General features: G+C 30.5%; 2 pseudogenes; both read left to right on the top strand.

Annotated features, from left to right (window-relative positions):
* The first annotated feature begins 8,212 nt into the window (after positions 1 to 8,212).
* On the top strand, positions 8,213 to 11,906 carry LOC150023056 (uncharacterized; annotated as a pseudogene).
* A 561-nt stretch (positions 11,907 to 12,467) lies between these two features.
* LOC150023055 (uncharacterized) lies at positions 12,468 to 13,748 on the top strand (annotated as a pseudogene).
* The last annotated feature ends 1,625 nt before the right edge of the window (positions 13,749 to 15,373 follow it).

Raw genomic sequence — 15,373 nt, 5'->3', positions numbered from 1 at the left:
AAAAAATAATTGACTTGACTTGTTAGAATATAACTTTCTCTATTCATCAATTCTTAAAATTTATTCTATAGTGGTTCATTACATTACAACACTAAGGATTCTAATTAAATCTAGAGTGATTAAACTATTTCTTACAAAATTTGAAGGTTCCTTTTAAGTGATCATCCCTTTATATTGAGACAATGATTTAACAAGACATACAGTTAATTTTATATTTTGTGAGCGCATGAAACACGGGAATCAATCTCGTTAAAAAAAAACTTTCTCTATTAAGTAACTGGTATAGACATATACATAAATTTTATATCCTGAATCCTTTGTTGCGTTTGTTCTAAGCTTGGTTTCATGAACATTGATTTTCGACCTCTCAGTAGGATTAGACAATAAACTTCTAAAAAAAATATAATAAATCATTAATTTTAATTTTTTTTTTCTTTTAGATGTTTCTGCAACACTCAATTGTTTTTTCTTCTACGTTAAAAAAAAAAAAAAAGCGGGCCGGCCCGCAAGCCCGCAGGCCAACCCGCATGCGGGGCGGGTCATGAAAACCAACCCGCATTTTGTATGCGGGCCTAAGCGGGGCAGGCCTATGCGGGACGGGGTGGCCCGCTTTGCCACCCCTAATATTAATAATAATAATAACATCAATAATATTAATATTAATATTAATATTATTATTTTTAGTATTATTATTAATATTTTTATTAATATTAAAAAAAATTAAAATAATAACAATAACAATAATAATAATAATAATAATAATAATAATAATAATAATAATAATAATAATAATAATAATAATAATAATAATAATAATAATAATAATAATAATAATATTTCTAGTGATTAAAAAAAAATATAATATATAAGTGCACTTAATCATTACATATGAAAAAAAATTCATAATTTAGTCAATATATATGAAAAAAAAAATCAAATTTAAGAGATTTTTTTATATAAATGTTTCCAGTTATTATATATATATATATATATATATATAATTCATATATAAATATTTATAGTCTTTTATTCTTTTTATCAGATATAAATATTTATAGTCATTACATACGAAATTTTTTCATACCCATTATATATGAAAAAAAATCATATGTGAATTTCCTTATATATATATTAATATTTTTAAAAGGTAATTTTAAAAATGGTCAAAATTTGTGGATAATTTTATTAATGTTATGAAAATCAATGGAAGTAATTAAAAATATTATTTTAGTTTATTAAGTTGATATATTTTTTTAGTGTGCCAACTTGATATTGTTCAAACAGAGAGTTTGGAAAGGAATATATTTTAAAGAGGATCTATAAATATCTAATTAACATCTATTAATGCAATTTTATCTTTCAAGTAGGATGCTGCATCCTTCAAAGTTCAAGCTATGTAATTTGGTAGACTGGGTAAAAACAGTATAAACATGTTAATAGACCTACATTAAAATTCTGACAAAACAAATTTCCTTATGCTGGAACTAAGTAAACTCTCAACTTCTTACACACAAGCTCACTTCAAGAGAATAACCCATAAATGCAACTTTATATTTCCCAATAATTGATAAATTATTGTTTTTTCTTTCTATGCACTTTCATTCTTGTCACAAGATATTCCTTTTTATTACAATAATCTTCAAAACTTTGTAATGTAATGCTTATTTAACTCCTATCTTTCCTTTATTATGATATATTGACTTGCAATTGCCACAATGGGCAGCTAATGATATTTCGAATTCTTTAACCTTATAGTGATTTTATCTATATAAAATGAATCATTTATATTACGTAGATTGCTATGATTATTATTTTCTTTGCTAAGTGAATTTTGATGATCGTGATCATTGACATATTTTCAAGTTTCAAGTAAGCATCTACATTTTTGCGAGTTACCATTCTTTTAAATATAATCTCCATTTTCATTTAACTTTGGTATCTTATATGACTAAATATAATTAATTTTGTTTAAATCTGGACATAGGCAAAGTATGACATGTGTTAAAGATATCAAGAAAGTGGTATAGTAGAATTATCTTCTTAATAGTGTCATATTTATTCTATATATCATGTTTATTCAACATCTCACATCAACTAGAGATAAAAAAACATTTCATAAGTGAATGGAAACCTTACCTTATGAGTTAATTTTATAAGGTTGAATTAGACTTAAAGTTCACTTTTTATTATGATATTAGAGTCTATCTTAGTGAGAATTTATTGGATTTATTAGGTCACCCACAAATATATAATCTCACGTATAAGTTGTCAGGTCTTAGAGTGAAAGTGTCAAAGATCCTACATTAACTTAAAATAAGAACATTTCATAATATATATGGTGCAAAACTCACCTTATAAACCACTTTTATAAAGTTGAATTATACTTCAAGTTCATTATTTAATTATATTATTAAATGAACATATTTTATATATATAAGTAGTAATATAGCCATAAACTAATAATATAACACAATTGACAACCCTTCATATGTACTACACAACCAAAGTTGTAGATGGCACCAAACTCCCAAGTCGGAACAAAACAACAATCATAGGTCTTATTTGGTTATAGGCCTTAAACTATAAAACTCCGTCCTTAGTTCCCATGATAAGAAACAACCAAACTTATCTTACTGTTTTATAATACTAATAATAATGAAGATAAAAATGTGTTCTAATAAATAAAATGTTACTATTATTGACAATCTAGGTTATTGTCTTCACACTACACTATTTTCCATATATAATAACATTTTCATAGTTATATTTATTTAAAATGTTCCAATATATAAATTTTAATCACTATAGTAATATTCTTTTACATAAATATCACTATAAACAAAATAAACAATAACATTTTATAAATAAATGTTACAATTAATAAATTTAAATTAGTATCATCTTTTAAATATCACCTAAATATAACATTTTTTTTAACTTAATAAAAATTTCAAAACTATACATAGCCGTAAATTAATAAAAGTTACTATCTCAGTTTCAACTCACTCTCTCACACTCATTTTCCTTTCTTTCTCAATCTCATTTTTGTTTCTCTAACTCACTCCCTCACTCTCATTTCGCTCTCCTTCTTACTCTCTCAATCTCTCACGTTCTTCTTCCTCACTTTCTCAATCTCGTTTGTCTTCCTCACTCTCTCAATCTCGTTTCACTCTCTTCTCTGTGCTTTGTCTCCATCTTGCTCGTTTGCTCGGTCTCGCTGTCATTGTCATTGCTACTCGTTCTCTTGCTCAAACGCAGGTAAGCTTTTATCGCTCTCTCATACGCTCCCTATCTCATGCCTTGCGTCTCGCATTTTGTCAGTGACGATGTTCAAACCCAGGTATCTCACGCTTCAATTTGTTCTTACCTCCAGCTCTTCCTCAGAGTGATAACCGTGAATTGGGACCATAGTTGAAGGTATGTCTCGGAACATCACTGTTCCAGTTACTATCTATAAACTCATACTTGAGTGTATTCAAAGTAATGTTTTAGAGAATGTATCTTATTATTTTTCAAAAAGGAAACATATATATCACATATGACAATTCACTTTTACAATTGTATATTTCCAATTATTTCAATTTCACTATATTGAAGGTTGTCCTTCATTGATTCTTAGTCATGCTAACTTCATGCTCTTTAGAAATTTTCCTAATAACTAATCAAATTCAGTAATTTGGGGCATAATATTGTTATAAAATTGCATTGAGGGTCAACTTATTAAAGGTTATTATACAAAAAAAAAAGGTCAGCATAAGGGTTTATCATTTTCTTGAATCTTGTATTTTCTTCTATTATGTTCGTTTAACTATGATATGGTAATTGAATGATTTTCATTTCTCAAATATTGAATTAGGACTCCAGCTCTGTTGTAGTATCTCAAGTAATGGGTGCAACTGTATTTTGCTACATGTATTTTTGGATGTATGTGGGTGTATAGTTTGACACTCTTCAAAATTTTCATTCCTATTTAACAACTACTTTTATTATTTTTTTATTTAATAATTTAATTTATGTTTTAATTAAATAAATTAATTTAGTATTTTATTATTATATGTAGTTGTTAAATAGATGAAAATTTAAGGTGTTAAAATAGTTTTTTACATTTGGAAATTTCATTGCAGCAGTTTTTTTCAGAGCAATGGTTATATTTTTTGAGTCCCTATTTATTCGCATACTCCGAAGTAACAATTAACCATGCGAATTTTAAGTTTTTCTATGCAATTGCAAATTTTGTTGTGTTTTGCGTGCCAATTATAATGCAAGAGGGCACCATTTAGTGCCTTTTTTAATGATAAATTTTGAGAATGTGTTTTTGTTTTTATAATATCTTTATACAATAGGCAATTTGTGGTTTTGGAAAAATCTGGATCCTTCTGATGTTTCTTTAGTCCCATTTTTTTTTTTACTTTCCTTTTTTTATATAAGGTTTGTCTTTAGTTTGAAAAATAGATAGAGTGCATTGTATGAATATATCTCTTTTATAACTTTATTGTGTATTCTTAATACTTTCAAGTATACTTAATTAAATTGATTGATTACTTTCTTATTTATCAAGTTTACCTTTGTTAATTGTCATTTTTCTCGAATGCAAGGTGTAGGGCTAATAAAATTTTCTTGATATTTTTGTATACAAAAATGTTCCAAATTAATGTTTCACTCTAATGACTTATTTTAACTTGTAATATAAATTTCTATTACATAGAACTGAAACTCAAATTCTAAGAGAAGAATGATATATTTGAACTTTATGCATTTCAAACTAGATGGTGGACCATTTGTGCCATATGTTCTTGCTTGCACCAGTTTAACTGGCTGCTCTTAGTTGGTTTTAAATATTAAAACCAACTATAGGGTGGTCCCCATGAGTTTTAGTGCACATATTATCCTATCAGCATAATAGAAGGCTATATTCTTTTAATATTAAAATTTTGCATGAGTATTCCTTGCTTCACTAAACTTTGATAAATAAGGAATGATGTTGTTCTTATAGTGTTTCTGTTTTACTTTCATTTTTAAGTTTTGCTTTATGTTTGTGGTGTATTTGTTTATATCATCTCACATCATTACATATTTTTTAAAGTTAATCACATTGTTGAAATTTCACATCATGTTGATTGTATCTTGTATTCTAGTTTTGATATTTGGATTCTCGTAATTGTTAATGCCTTGAAATTCTTTGAAATATAATTTTTAAGCTTGGATGTTGTTACTAGACCAAGTTGTTCATGAAGAGTTCACTCATTTAAAATTTTAACAGTTAAAGTTTAAGTGTAAAAATAATACTTAAAGTGACTTTAATGTGTTATTTATTTTTTCTAGACTTAAATTCAAGTTTAATTTAATCTATTTAATTATTGAATAGTTACTCTACTTTAATTCCTCAAGTTCATAGGTAATTTTGTTATTAATAGATAATTTTGCATTTTTTATTAGGTATTTTATTTTTAGCTCCAAGACAACATAAGCATGGACAAGAATTGAGTGGTAGCACCTAGAACATCTACAAGGTATTTAAATGGTTTGGAATTTTTTCTAAATTTTGTATTTGAAAATGTTGCACAAGGAGATAAGATTCTATGTCCTTGTAAGGAGTTTAATAATTGTACTTGGGGTAAATGAAAGGATTTGCATGAGCATTTAATGTGTGCCGAATTTGATAGAAACTATAGGTTTTTCATGGAGAAGGTGGATCTTTGAGAAGATATATGATGATGATAGAGAGAAATATAGTATGTGTAAGGATTTGGATGGTTTGTTGGAGGAAACCTTTATGATGCCCACAAAATCTTGGAGAAAATGAATTCAATGACATTATAGATGAAGATAACAAAGAGCTTAATAATGAAACAACTAGATTTACCAAATTGATACGATATACCCAGATTGTAAAAAATTCTCTAAGTTATTAGTCATTGTTCACTACAAGAAAAATTCAAAATTACATACAGATTATTACATACGGATAAAAATCCGTATGTAAAGTGGGCATTACATACAGATATTTACATACGGATTAAATTTCGTATGAAATAAACATTACATACGGATTTTTTCGTATGTAAGCAAAAATTCGTTACATATGGATATAATCCGTATGTAACTTTGACGCCAAGAAGCGGGAAACATTACATACGGATCCAGTCCGTATGTAAGTTATTTATAATTTTAATTAAAAACAAAACTGTTACATACGGATTTTATCTGTATGTAATTGATTTTAAAATTAAAAAATAAATAATAAAAATTATTATATACGGATATTTTCGTATGTAAGTTATTAATTTTTTTTAAATCATTACATACAGATTGGTTCCATATGTAATTTATTAATTTTTTTTTTAAATTATTACATACGGATTGGTTTCGCATGTAACTTATTATTATTATTTTTTTAAATTATTACATATGGATGGGTTCCGTATGTAACTTATTAATTTTTTTTAAATTGTTACATGCGGACGTATGTAACTTATTAATTATTTTTTTTAAAATTTTGCATGTAACATATTTAAAAATTATAAAAACCGTAGCATATTAAAAAATAATTTATAAACTTATATTATTTTGTAAAATATATTATTTTTTTTAAAATTAAAATTGTAAAAAATGTAACATGCAAATTTATTAACAAGCACTCTATAACTAAATTTAATATATCATTTCATATATTACATAATCAATCCGACCAATTTATTAAAATCATTGCAATATATTTAATAATTATAATTAATATATTATTTATTTCTGAATCTAATCTTATTTTAAGTACTCTTTTATTATTATGTTTCAATAAAATAAAGTTGATAAGGTGACTAAACCAGAAATATACTTAAAAAATATACATCTTACATTAATTAGTTATTACAAACAAGATATTACAATAATTTTAGTTTATAAAAATATGAATATATAATTAAATTAAAATAATTATTTACTTCTAATATGATAAATATTATTTATTTACATATGATATTTTTAAAGATAATATATGACTTAATTTTTATATATATTTTGTATCATATATCAACATATAAGGAAAATAAATATTATAAAAATATAATTAAAAATTAAATAAAAAAGAAAATGTTACATACGGATAACGTATTTGAAAAAATGAAATAGAAGAGCATCACTTCAGCTTGTGGTCAAGTGAACCCTAAATCACAAAAGAACCCGACAACACCACCAAGGCCATCTTCGAGCTGTTAGCGGCCACCACCGCAACAACCATCTCCATCGCGCAATCGGTACCACCGCAGTAACCGCCAGCGCCGCAACAACCGCCACCACTGTTGTCCTGGTTCAGAGAGGAAGCACGAACGCAGTCACCGCCACCATCACCACCGCGCGACGTTCTGCATCCAATGGTCACCACCGCGTGACCTTCTCCGGTCAGTCGCCACCACCGCCACAGTCATTCAGGTTGATGGTTTGTTTTTTGTTATTAAGCTGAAAATGTGATGGGCTTTGATTAGTGTCTGCTTTTGTCTTTCACCACTGGCTATGGAATGTTTTTGCTTAATTTTTTTTGAGGTGGTATTGGTTATGTGCCTATGTGGTCAAGGAATGGAAGAAAGGAGATTTACAGTATTGCATATTAAAGAGGTGGTATAGGTTATGTGTCTATGTAGTTCACTCTTTATTCTTTAGTTCTTTTTTTCTTTTACATTTCGTTATGCTTAAGTTGGTTCTTGCTTGTGTTGACTTGGAGATTGAGTTTGTGTTCCATTTTCATGGTTATTTTTGTATAGATTCAACTGCTTTAGAGGTTAGAGGTTGTAGGAGGACTATTACGTGGAACTCAAAGCTTCTTTTTGTACGGATTGAAAGGTTAGATTCAAGAGTTCATAATGCTGTAATAATTTGAAGAAATTGCATAAGATATGAAATTTAAAAAAATTGCATGATTTGATATCCAATAACTCCAAGTTGTTTTGGCCAATTTTCATTGATTATACTTATTAATTGATGTAGTTGCTTGTTAATTGATTATAGTTATTATAATGAAATGTTGTAATAGCCAATTTGTGTGAAACAAAAACATTATCCAAATCCGGATGACTTATGGAAATCCATATATGGTTGAATTTCAGAGTTTGTAACACGAACTCTTACATGTTTGTTTGTAACACAAACTCTTACATGTTCGTTTATAACATGATCTCTTAAAAAATTGTTCACATTTTGTCAATTGCTTTATGAACTGAACATGAATAAGTTTCCATCAAATCGTGCATGGATGTATGATAGGTGTTATAGAGGAAAAGGTGCTTTGAAAGAGGCTTTTATATTGGGAGTTGAAGAGTTCATAACCAAAACTTGCCAAAGAGAATGTTATCAAAATGATAGGGGATACGATGTCCATGTAGTAAGTGTGATTGTACAATAATTTTGGAGGAAAGACTTGTGAAGGTTCACCTCTACAAACATGGTTTCAAATCTAATTATTGGATTTGGGCTGATCATGGTGAAGACATGGTAGAAGGTGACTTGTATAATAACGATAATTGCATGGCTTTGGGAATAACTGGAGGTGCACACAATCAGTTACAAGATTACCAAGTTAGGTTGATGGAAGACATGGTGTTTGATGCTCTTAGGCAACACGAGTCATTACGAGTACCAAATGTAGATAACATGGAAGAGCCTCCAAACGAAGAAACTCAAAGGTTTTATAAGCTTTTGTTGGATGCAAATACGCCATTGTATGAAGGGACATCAGAGTCCAAATTATCAATGTGTGTTAGGCTATTAACTTGCAAAGCCAATTGGAATATTCCTGACCAATGCTTAGAGTTTATTTCAAAAATGCTTTTGAATGCAACACCAACCAAAATAGGTTTGCCTAAAAGTTATTATGATGCAAAAAGGCTAGTGTCGAAGTTGGGATTATAGGCTAAGAGAATTGATTGTTGTGTGGATGGTTGCATGCTCTTCTATGATAACGAATACGGTAAAAATGATGGAGCGTTGCTTGAATGCAAATTTTGTCACAAGTCAAGGTATCGTCACCACAACACCGGAGCAAGTAACAAAAAACCAGTTGCTGTTAAGGCAATGTTCTATTTGCCAATAATTCCAAGGTTGTAAAGAATATATGCTTCAACACAGACTGCGGGACAAATGACATGGCATTATGATAACAAAAGCAGTAATGATGTTTTGCGTCATCCATGTGATGGCGAGGCTTGGAAGCACTTTGATACCGTTTATCCCAATTTTTCTGTGGAGGCACGCAATGTGCGACTAGGTTTATGCTCTTATGGTTTTAATCCATATGTGCAAGCATCAAATGCACCCTATTCATGTTGGCCAATAATTGTGACCCCGTATAATCTTCCTCCTGAAATGTGCATGTCTAAACCTTATATGTTTTTGAGTTGTCTCATACCAGGCCCATTCAATCCAAAGGCGGGTATTGATGTATTTTTAGAGTCCTTGATAGACGACTTGAAGAAATTGTGGAGTGGTGTCCCAACATACGATATTTCAAGGAAAGAGAACTTCATGATGAGGGCAATGTTAATATGGACGATTAATGATTTTCCTGCATACGGTATGTTGTCTGGTTGGGGAACTCATCGTAAATTGGCATGCCCACATTGCATGGAGCATTCAAAGGCATTTAGATTACATCATGGAGGAAAAAATTCTTGGTTTGATTCGCATCGTAGATTTTTACTGAATGATCATGCATTTAGGAGGAACAAGAATGTGTTCAAGAAGGGGGAAGTTGACATGGATCCTCCACCACCTAAGTTCACACCTACATAAGTTTGGAACAGAGTAAAGACTTATCCTAAAGTAACTGAAAGTGGTGTGCAAAGAATATATGGTTACGGGGAGTGGCATAATTGGACAAAAAGAAGCATCTTTTGGGATCTTCCATACTGGAAAGACAATATATTAAGACATAATCTTGATGTTATGCATATTGAAAAAAACTTCTTCGATAACATCTTTAACACTGTCATGAATGTCACTAGAAAGACAAAGGACAATGACAAAGCATGAATGGAGTTAAGTTTGTATTGTAGGCGAAGAGACTTGGAACTTAAGTCACATCCTAATGGAAAGATGTAGAAGCCAAAAGCAAATTACACACTTGCAACAGAGGAAATTAAACATGTGTGTCAATGGTTAAAAGATCTTAGGATGCCTGATGGATATTCTTCGAACTTGGCTAGATGTGTTGATGTGAACAAGGGAAAGGTGTTTAGGATGAAAAGTCATGATTGTCATGTGTTCATGGAATGCCTACTTCCCATAACATTTAGTTCGTTACCAGCTCATGTTCTAAATCCCATTATTGAGGTAAGTCATTTTTTCAAAGATTTGTGTTTTACAACACTAAAAGAGGATGACCTTACTAGGATGGAACAAAACATTCCAATAATTCTTTTAAGTTGGAAAAAATATTTCCTCTGACATTTTTTGATTCTATGGAACACCTCCTTGTCCATCTAGCATATGAAGCAAAACTTGGTGGACCTGTCCATTATAGGTGGATGTACCCATTTGAAAGGTAATAATAAGAGTTATTAGTCTATATTTAATGTGAACTATAATTATCAATCATATCAAATTTCTTTGATTGTAGATTCATGGGATATGCTAAACGTTCAGTGAAAAATAAGGCTAGGGTAGAAGGATATATTTGTGCATCTTATTTGCATCATGAGACAACTCATATTTGTTCACACTATTTCAACAACTTCATGTTAAGATCACAATATTGTAGAAATGAAGTGGACATTGAAAGCGAAAGGCTTCCATCAATCTTATCTGTCTTTGACCAACCTGGACGTCATTCTGCGAGGGAGATCACTCGTTGGTTAACTGATGAAGAATTGAGCTCAGCTCATGTTCATGTTTTGATCAACTGTAATGAATTTAAACCATACCTTGAGTAAGCGTCATGCAATATATTATTTTAAAACACTGTTATTCATCCATTAAGTTATCACTAACCTAATGCATTGACACCTAGATATTAAAAGTTCTTTCTTACATTCTAATGAAATTTCCGAATCACATGCTTCGGCTCGTATACATGCAGATTTCCCTTTGTGGTTTAGGACACAAGTGTGTATCTAGAAATTCTATAATTTATTTGTTGACTTTTTTAACCATTTCATAAAAAATTAATGACATTGATATATTTATAGGTTCATAAAGACCCTTTAAATGTCAAGAACCAACACCTAAGAGATTTATCACTTGGTCCTTTAAGGTGTGTAAAAGAATGACACACATTGTTTGTGAATGGGTACAAATTTCACACTCACGCATGGAGCGAGGGAAAGAAAACAATAAATAGTGGGGTCCATGTAAAGGGTCTTACAGAAGGAGGTGAGGATGATTTCTACAGTGTGATTCAACACATGTATGAGGTGGAGTACAATTCTTCGACCTTAGATAACAAAGTTGTATTATTTTACTGTAATTGGTTTGATCCATCAACAAGAGGTACACGAGTAGATTCCAAATATGGTATTTTGGATATTCGAATGGATAAAAGATATGTGCCATTTGATCTTTTTATCATTACACATAATGTTCGACAAGTTTATTATGTACCATATCTAACATCACGCAGAGACAAACGTGATTGGTGTGTTGCAATCAAAACGAAGCCCAGAGGTAGTATAGATTCTGATGATGTAGAAGTTGAAGTGCCATATCAAGTTGATGAAATGTCACATGTTAATGAAGTCATTGAAGTTGAAAGGGTTTCAGGATTACAAGATTTAGAGGCTGAGCTTGAAAAAGTGGACATAAACAATGTATCATCATTTCAAGATCAGATAGATGAAGAAACAAATGAATGGGAAGAAGACAATGAAGAGGGAGAAAGTGAAGATGAATATGGAGATGACTTTGACATCTCTAGTTCTGAATAGACTTAGGAAGCCAATGTTAACAAATAATATTTATTGTAGGAACTAGTATTGTATTGTTGTTAACATACTGTTTATTACTCCAATTAATTTGAGGTTTATGTTTGCCGATGAAATTTGTACATGTTTATTTCAATTTTTTTATTAAACTATATTCAACATATTTTTCTCCATTGATAAACTTATATAACCTTCATTATCATTTCATGCCATATATATAGATGTCATAAGGAGATTCTGATCAACCATCATAGAGTAACAACCAAAAAAAAGGAAAAAAATTATGTGATAAAATTGTTATCACGATTTAACAACCAAAATCCTTCATCCAGTCAACCCAATACACCTATTTCTTCTTCAGTTCATGGATCTACCCCACTAGTAGCAGATGCTACCCAATCCACCCCACCTGTACAAGATGTTATTGCATCAACACCATCTCCACGTGTTGGTTCTAATGCATCAACCCCATCAGATACTACACCATCCCCATACAAATCTTGGAGGGACGCACTTAGCTTCTGCAACGAATAACTTAGAGGAAGAGATCCTCTCAGCTGGTGACACCCTCTGATTCAGCCTGTTGGGGGAGGGTAAGAATATAACAAAATTCAATTTATATAATTTATTATTATTGTCTTATAATTTTGACTAACTTTGTTTTGGTATTTAGGTTTTATCCATCAAAAATTGCATCAAAGGCCATCACTGCCAACATCAAGCAACAATTTGGTGAGCCATGGCCAACATGGGGGGCAATCCCAAAGGGTGAACGAGATATATTTTTTCAACGTTTTAAGGTACTTGTTTTTGTTCCCTTTAAAAATTTTATATTTTACAATTTGGATTGATGATTCTTGTTGTTTTGCAGAGGAAGGTCACATGGAGGGTTGAGGACGAGGAAAAAGTGAAGAAAAATTTCCATACAAAAGCTTCTCACACCCTTTCACAAATGTTTAAAGATGCTCGCCAAGAAGGTAAACGACTAGAATGGATTGACAATAATGTTTGGAACAGCCTCCTTGAAAAGTGGAACATGCCTGTGTATCGATCCAAATGTGATACAGCTAAAAAGAATCGTTTATCTGAAAAAGGTGGATGTCTGCACACTAGAGGATCTATTAGTGTTCATATTCGTATGGTATGATTTCCATATAATTTTTTTATATTAATTTATGATTAATTATTATCTTCTTAATTTATGAAATGTTTTCTTTATAGACAAAGGAGCTTGGCCGCTCGGTCCATGTTGATGAAGTGTTTCGACAAACACATATACGGAAGAACATTGGAGATTTTGTTGATGATAGATCAAGGCGGACTCATGTTAGTTATTTTAAACTTTTTTTAAACTTTTTTTTCATATACATTAATTAGTATGATAACAAATATTTTTCATTTTAATAGGAAGATTTTGAAAGTAGATTGTCTCAAGCATTATCTGAGTCACAATCTACCTCAATATCTACTCCATTAGATCCTTATGAGGAGGAAAGATTGAGAAGCCGTTGTTGGTTAGAAACTGTAGGTGAAAGGTACAAGGGACGAGTATATGGGGTTGGACGTGTTGATTGTCACGACTGTGTTAGTCGCTACCTACAAGAAACACAACCATCTTCTAGTAATAAGAAGGCTGATTCAGAATAAATTATTGAACTTAGGCAGCATATTGAACGCATGGATGCAAGGTTTCAAAATTTTATGATGCAATATCTACCACCTGAGGCAGCAGCTGTAGCACAACAGTTTTTTCAGCAGCCAAATACCTCGCCACCAACTCAATCGAATCAGCAGTCAAATGATGAACAACAAAATTCACCCGGTGAAGATTATAATAATTATTAGCTTCTCTAGAACTTTGTTTTAATGAAATACATTTTAGATATTTGGAAATAGTAAGTATTGTATGTATGAACAACTTTGAATGTGATGAATATTTGTCTTCTAAAAACTGGAATGTACTGGAATGTTGATGAACATATGCAAGTGTAGAATATGGGTGCTTCCAAATACCAAAAAATATAGGGTGCTTCCAAATACAAAAAATTGATATTGCCGTGTAGAATGTTACATACAAATTTATCCGTATGTAATTACATACGGATTTTACATACGGATTTATCCGTATGTAATTACATATGAATTTTACATACGGATTTATTCATATGTAATTACATATGGATCCAAAATCCGTATGCAAGAGTTACCTACGATAGTTTTACATACGAATTTTTGTCTGTGTGTAATTCGTATGTAACTATGTCTTACATACGAATTTTGTGTGTTACATACGAATTTTGGGTGTATGTAATTTGAGTTTTTCTTGTAGGGGTTCAATTGCTACATATTAAGAATCTCCATGGACGGAGCAATGTTTCATTTGATATGTTGCTAAAAATTTTAGAAGAGTTATTTCTTGAAAATTCTTGTTTACCATTATACCAAAATTCCAAGTTCTTCATTAGGGACTTGAGTTTCAATTATGAAAAGATTGATGTTTGTCCTAATGACTATGTTTTATTTTGAAAAGAGTTTGAGAATGAAGTTAGGTGGTTCTTTTGGTGACTCCTCCATCACCACCAAAAACTGAACTGTTTGCTCATCTCCTCCTTCTCCTCCTACCCTTTTGCCAAAATCAGAACAATCTGAATCCAAGAGCTTCCCTCCAACACCGTCTTTCGTTCTAGCTTCTAACTTCAACTCCAAAAAAGCTCCCCACTTATTATAAAAACAAACTAACATATGATCTGAAATATTGAACTCCTCTTCAAATGACACTTTACATAAAATATTTTTAATTCTCACATCTTTCACCACATTGACCTTCTCTCCTACCGCACAGTCGTATGAACTCTAAATAAAGAAATATAAAGTCAATTTCATTAATAAAAATGCTCTTCCCAATTGATTAAAATTGTTAATGGAAAGTTCCCTTAAACTTTATCAACCATTTATTGTGAATATCGTCCAACTACAAAACATCCACTTAAAAGTGTTAAGCATTAATTTTTAATATTTAAGGAAAATTAAATAATAGACTATACTTACCTTTTAATCCACTAATCGTATATGATCTTTTCACTATTGTCATGTTGCACCTTTTTATTAGGACATCGTGGCCCGCCATAGGGCCAACATGCACGTTTTGTCATGTTGATCACTTTGTGGATCCTCTCGCTCAATAATCATAGGAAAATAATAATAAAAAATAATAGATCGATTTCAGGAAAATCATTGTCCACAAATAAACTAGAATAGTTGATTAAATAAATAAATTTTATATGTTGCATCCTAATTAAATATGTTAACACCACCAATCAACTTCACTAAAATCAATACAAACAAGTTTTGCTCGATTTCTGGAACCAATAAAATAAGGTTAAGAAAACGTCATTTCCATGCATTAATAATGTCAAGCAAAATTTGAAAATTTTAGTTAAAAATTCTTATTTTTATGTTTAAAGGAGAAA

The sequence above is a fragment of the Phaseolus vulgaris genome, chromosome 11, assembly GCF_051622355.1.
Source record: "Phaseolus vulgaris cultivar YP4 chromosome 11, ASM5162235v1, whole genome shotgun sequence".
Classification (NCBI taxonomy): Eukaryota; Viridiplantae; Streptophyta; class Magnoliopsida; order Fabales; family Fabaceae; genus Phaseolus; species Phaseolus vulgaris.
Note: the sequence above shows the minus strand (reverse complement) of the source record. Positions and strands in the feature narration are given on the sequence as shown.